At 49.7% G+C, this 6,713-nt stretch overlaps 1 long non-coding RNA gene across 1 annotated transcript; it reads right to left on the reverse strand.

The window, feature by feature from the left end:
* Positions 1 to 674: 674 nt before the first annotated feature.
* LOC121082219 lies at positions 675 to 2,990 on the reverse strand. The gene is made up of 2 exons (XR_005825942.1): positions 2,750 to 2,990; positions 675 to 924 (listed from the first exon to the last, which is right to left on the reverse strand). It is a non-coding gene; the product is annotated as an uncharacterized LOC121082219 (long non-coding RNA).
* Between the last annotated feature and the right edge of the window lie 3,723 nt (positions 2,991 to 6,713).

A 6,713-nucleotide genomic window follows, 5' to 3' on the forward strand; every position in this document is an offset into this window, starting at 1 on the left:
TGAGTAGGGACAACTGAGTAAAGTTACCAAAGGGCACGTGGTGCCTTCCTTGAAGCAAGGGACCGATTTCAGTTTTTCTATGCTTGGATGACTTTTGCAGCTCAGAGTTTGGTTAAATCTACTCGTGGGGCAGCACCCGAACATCTGTCCAGTGATTTCATACTGGACAACAGCAGCCACACCAAGACAAAAGTCTCCTCGGGGACAGACATGATAGCAAACTTCATGTGGGCTGAACTCACCTTTTGCTTGCAACTGGCACCTTTATTTTGCAAAGGAATCTTTGAAACCCTCTTTCTTTGAGACAAGGGACTGTAAGGGCCAAGGGCCAAAGCAGCCACGCTGCAGCCTGGAGCCTGATGGTGGCTTCTCAGGTTCCAACAATGGCTGTGGAGCACAGCTCTTGTGTCACCAAGCAGAGCGCCTGACACCCTGAAGTGCCTCGGTGCCCTGGGGGTGTGAAGCCTCTATCTGGGGATCAGGCAGCCTCCCACCACAGGTCTTGCTGAGCTAAAATGACTCTGCAGAGGCTGTAAAATTGTCTTGGAGTGCTGTGCTGCTTAAGATGAAAGTGCTTCCGATAGCTCAAGCTAGCCCACCCTCTCAGCTCTTACAAGCTGTACCTCCATATGCAATGGGAAGAAGTATTTAACGCAGTAACTCCAACTCTCGGCTTGGCACCCAAACCTGTAGATCAAACAGTCCATTTAGAAGTCTCCTTCCTCCCCTCCAAAGCCGGTCGTGCTTCCCTCCCTGGGCGAGGGCCCTACTTGTCTCGCATATCCAGCAAGCAGCCTCTCCAGTGCAGTTTCCACAGGCACATCTTCCTGGTCTGGCAGGCCAATGTAGGTATCTAGCGTCTGATCGTCGATACTGGGATCAATCGCACAGAAAGCTGTCTTCAGATCATCTGCCTTCCCCTCTCTGTTCCAAAACAACACAGTTGTTACCGAAATCTCGGAATGAAGAACTTATCAACACCAATGTGATGTAGATAAGCAGACACTTCTTTATTGACGGCCGGGTGCGTGAGTGAGTCCTCTCACGATCAACGCACGCCAGGTCTCAAAATCAGACACCATATATAAAACTTATTCATACATATTCATTAAGTATTCATACATAACCATGATATTTCCCGTAAATCATTAACATATTCTCCTCCTATATCCGATTCTGCGCAGTAGAGCTTAGAAAGATCCAGAAATGGGTCTGGGGTACGATTTGGGTAGGTGGTATATGAGTTGGTGGTCATGATCTCCCCCTGCCGAATTACCTTTTACTAAAGTTCACGGTTTCTTGGCAGGTAACTACAAGCTGTTCCAGTCGACTCTCCCCAGTTCCCATTAATCCTACATTCTGACATCTCAATATACATTCTATATACAGAAGACTAGTTAGATACAAAAAACCCTTTCAAACCCTAAATTATTACTTAAGCTTCAACATGATTCCAACCCATTCTTCTGGCCTTAGTACAAAACGTACAAAGGGTCTCACAACTACTTTTACTAAATAATCATAACTTTCTTCAACATATATTTTTATCCTCCTATATTTCTATTCTATAAAATAACTCTATAAAATAAGATAATCAAACCAATAAAATCAACTGATCTCAGCTCTTTAACAATTGACAACACAGTCACCATTACGTTGTGGTATGTGAAAAGAACATTTACTTACTTGTGTCACAGTGAGAATCCACGTTGCCCGAAATGCAGAGCAGAGATGTCTTTTGATACAGTCATCTCTGCCTCTACTAGGATCCCGTTGTTAAATACATGTGCAATAAAGACTGGTGAATGCTAAACTTCAAACTGAACGGAAGTTAAGAAATCTTAGATTCATGATAACCTGGGAATACCTTAATTTCACTCTATTGTGCATTGATATCCCTTATTACAGAACTGTACCTCTTGCTAATTCAGTGTCCACGTTGGACAGGATTTCACTTCACAGGCACCTGCCCACCTCTGGCGTTCTCCTTGGTGCTCGGTGTGGCACCAGACTTTTTTTTAAATGCAGTAATTGCCTCTTGTTTTGAGTGGAATTATTTCTCAGATTTGCTCTTCCCACTCCTCAGAACCAGTCTCTGAAGATGTACAGGATTTTACTGCTATTTTTGGAGAGCTGAGGAGTGTGGATAACTGGCTAGCTGAAAAAGTTCACATAAACATAGTCTAGCTGGCTGGACAAAAATGCACATCGCTCTCAGCTTATCTGAAGTAAAGCAAAAATACACCGTCTTTGGCTGTTCTTGTTACACAGCAACAGGAAGATTTCGGTGGGAAAAGAATGTTGCAGGTGGGAACAGATAACTACAGAAGAGAAACTAGGGGTGGGCTTGATATTTAGGCAACTAACCAATAATGAGCTTAACTTCTGTAATATGTATGAGCTAAATATAACAAGGCATAAAAGGTGACTGTAAGGTACAATAAACGAAGTCTGCTGATCACTCATATTGAGTGACTGTGTCTTCCCTCCGTCGCGACAGAGGAGCACTGTACTGAAGGGATTATTGGTACAACTGATCTCTGCTCGCTGTCTGCCATACCAAAGTTCTTTGGGTTGGGGACTGCTGCTTGCAGTGTTCCGCCAGGTCTTGGCATTCACTGCAACAGGCACAGCTCTGTAGCGCAGGGAGCCCTGCGCTGGCCACGCACACTGCGTCCACTGCGGGGTTCCCTCTGCACGTGCGGGTCCTGAGATACTGTCCCCATCAGCCCCTTCCCTCCATACTTACAGTAGATCTCCCAGCTTGTTCTTCAGCTGGCTCAGATACTCCTGCTTCTCCCTGACATCCTGGCTCCGGGGCTTGGCCCACGAAAGCTTCAGCGCTCCCCTCCCTCCTCCTGAAAGAAATTACAGCTGTGTTAGCACTGAACATGTGTTCCGGTCTGCATAGGAGCTGCCTCTCAATGTGCATGAAAATAACTCGGCTCTCCTAGAAATGGAATTTCCATGTGAAAAGTGGAAATAAAGAATATGGGAAAAACTCCCATCACCTCAAATAAGGACTCCTCTAAGGACTGTTATATACATCTTTTGTATACGACCTACGCACGGCAACATACGCTTCGTACCAGCTCCATTACATGCTCAAGTAGCAGATACCTCATACACTGCTTTCCATCACAGATTACGATTTTTTGATGACATTACTAAAGTTGGTCACCTATTAGTGTGATAGGTTATGCCAGTGCCTGAAATGATTTTCGATCTCAGAGACGTTGCACAGAAACGCCGCAGTTTTTCACTGCAATAAGCAATTGATATCTAAGTCGGTATACGTCACCGAGCGTGCTAGTGCTAGAGTGAAAAGTTTACGTTTACCTCTTGCTCTTCGACAGCCAATAAATCCCGTAAACAAAACAACATCTTTAGCACACCGGTACCGAAGACACAGCGCAAACCCCCCCATTAATGTACTCCTGTATTTGTTCAATTTCAAAGTAGCCACTTCAACTGACAAAGACAGCCGATTTTCTACCTGTAACTCTACTCCTCATTATTATCCTGCTACAGAAAGAAACAAACCGCTAGCATTTCTACGTAACGACTTATTTTTCCAGAAAAGAATAAAAAGCCACAACCGACCAACCAAAAAAAAAAAACCCCAAACAGAAAGAAAACAAACAAAAAAAAAACCCCACTCAAAAAAAAAAAAAACCCAAAAAACCACTCACCTCCTACCTTCTGTGTCCCAGGATGAAAAGTTTCCTTCGGGTTCTTCCCAAATTTGTCATGACCCACAGGACTGAAATGCAAATGAAAAACTGCTTTAGAGGAGAGCAAGCATACACCTCGACTTAAACCATGAACTGGCTGTAGTTGGAACAAAACAAACAAACAAACAAAAAACCCACTCAAAAAAAAAAACCCCCAAAAAACAACTCACCTCCTACCTTCTGTGTCCCAGGATGAAAAGTTTCCTTCGGGTTCTTCCCAAATTTGTCATGACCCACAGGACTGAAATGCAAATGAAAAACTGCTTTAGAGGAGAGCAAGCATACACCTCGACTTAAACCATGAACTGGCTGTAGTTGGAACAAAACAAACAAAAAAAAAAAAAAACCCACACAAAAAAAAAAAAAACCCAAAAAAAAAACAACACACCCTCCTACCTTCTGTGTCCCAGGATGAAAAGTTTCCTTCGGGTTCTTCCCAAATTTGTCATGACCCACAGGACTGAAATGCAAATGAAAAAACTGCTTTAGAGGAGAGCAAGCATACACCTCGACATTAAACCATGAACTGGCTGTAGTCGGAATCGATTGCGAGAAGAATCGTTCAAAGAGCCTTGCTGACGTGGAAATTTTTTGCGGGAGAGCCATTTATTCCCACACGCCTAACCGCTGAGACTTCTTAAACTTCTTTTTGATTTTAAAAACAGAAACAACTAGGACCCTGCACGGAGATCACTTTAAGCGTACCGTATTTACTATAGAAAGCACAGAACTTTATTCCCTCGTCCTTCGCTTCGGCTTTATACATAACTGTCCGAGCGTTTTAGGAAGACTCAGTAACCTATCCTATTTCATAAGCTTCTCTTCCATCCCTTTGAAAACAACTCCAGGCACGTCAAATGAAAAACGAGCTGCTCGGCATCAGGCTCGTACCCCAAAGATCCACAAGCAAGATCAGCTGCCTCGCCCCAACGAAAGCCCTCACGTATAGCATTTCTTCCCAACTCGTGTTTCTACGTGACTGTCATTTTCGCCCATTTTTTTTCCCCTACCATGAATTTCCGGAGCTGCGCAGCACGCCACGGAGTGCCAAATGCAGTCTGTCTGAGGCACACCGAGCTGACACGGAGGTCACATCCGATGCGCCTTTCCACCATCGCTTACGCTAGCCCCCACGCCGACAGATCTCCTGTAGTTCCCTTCGAAAGCAATAAAAGGCTGATTTCATTTAATTGACAAAAAAGCAGGTTTACCGTGCAGCTGAAATCCGTTGACATAGTCGGTACCGAAACTCACGCTGGCTGTGAACGGGCTGAAATGGCAAAGGACCATCAGCCAGGCCCGAGGGAAGGCTCAAAGGCTGTACAAGCTAAAGAATAGCCAGGAAGGGATTTTAGTCCGAGCCCAAGCGGCAAAAGGAGATGACGTTAGTCCTGCTGCCTGCAGGTGTGTGGGAAAATCACCCTGAGGTGGGGGGGAACTCGAGAAATTGCGTCCTAACGGAAGCACGGTATTACGGAAAGCTTTTTTTAGGGAGAACACAGCTATAGCCTCGAGGACGGTCGGCACGCACACAGCCTGTACCGCCACCGTTCCCTAAGCAGCGGCTCGGCGCACGCCGACAGCGGTGACGGAGGACGAGCTTAAGGCAAAAAGCCAAAAGCAAACCCCTCAAAGGCCAGAACCGTTCTCAGGAACACAGGAGTTAAGCCTAAAAGTGGTTGAAAGCTGCCTCCTACCTCTTCCCCCTCCGACACCGTCACGTTTCCTCGCGATGCCTTTTCGCAAACAAAAGACGGATGCCTGCGGTATCAGCTTGGTCCCGAAGCACCACGATGCGCTGCTGGCTACACGCTCTCTTCTGACAAGGCTGACAGCTTCTCCGCACACGACAGCCGAGGCCCTGTGAAACACGAGGAAGGCAAACACCGTAACGTCTCGCAGGGGTCAGGAGGAAGTCAGGATGCACTCCATTCGGAGCCCAACGCGTTACCCAAAGGAATAACCCCAGCAGAACAAGAGGCAGGAACGGTCGGCAGACAGGCAGACAACATGCACGGCAGCGATACCCACGTCAGAACTTGCAGGGCGCTTCCAGTCAGCCCGCTGCCGCGGCTCAGGCCGGCGGCTGGGGAAAGACAAAGCCCCGCGCAGAGCTGCGGCGGCTGCCCGGGCAGCCCAGAGGCGGCGGGGGGGGCGGCAGGTCGCCGCGGGCCGACCCTCCCTCTCCCGGGCCCCGCCAGGCCGCCACAAGCGGCGAGCACCGGGCCGCCCCGCCGCCGCTCCTCGCCTCCGCGCTGAGGTAGGCGCGCAGCCCCGAGAGACAAAAAAAAAAAAAAAAAAGCCAGCCCAAAATAGGCAGCACCGTGAGAGCCCGCTAATCGCCGTCGCTGCGGGGGAGGCGAGAACGGCCGCAGCCCCGCCCGGTCCCGGGCCGGGCCGCCCGCCTCAGCCCCCGCCGCCGGCACCAGGCCGCGCTCCCCGCCGCGCCGAGCGCCGCCCGCCACATCCCCCCCCCCCCGGCCCCCGCCGCCCGCCCGGCCCGCCCTCAGGCCGAGCGCTCACCCAGCGCGCCGCCGCACGACCCGGCCCGAAAGTCTTCCAGGCTCCGGCGAAGGCTCCGCACCGCCACGGGCGCGCCGGCCGCCGCGCGGGCTGGAAATGAACCCCACTTCCGGGCCGTCTGCGTAGCCCGTACGTGCGAGGCCGAAGCCCCGCCCCTAGGGTCAAGCCGTTTCTTCTGCGCACGGGAAAAAAGCGGAATTGCGTCATACGCATGCGGCGCCGCCCCAACCCCGCCCCCTTTGGCTTCAAGCCCGGTCTGCGCATGCGCTGCCCTTACTCTGCAGGGCGGCGCTACTGCTGCCGCCTGGCGAAAAAAAATGGGTACTGCAGCCGGCGCTACTGCTGCCGCCTGGCGAAAAAAATTGGGTACTGCAGCCAGCGCTACTGCTGCCGCCTGGCGAAAAAAAATGGGTACTGCAGCCAGCGCTACTGCTGCCGCCTGGCGAAAAAAAATGG

This window comes from Falco naumanni, unplaced genomic scaffold (genome assembly GCF_017639655.2).
Source record: "Falco naumanni isolate bFalNau1 unplaced genomic scaffold, bFalNau1.pat scaffold_453_arrow_pat_ctg1, whole genome shotgun sequence".
Classification (NCBI taxonomy): Eukaryota; Metazoa; Chordata; class Aves; order Falconiformes; family Falconidae; genus Falco; species Falco naumanni.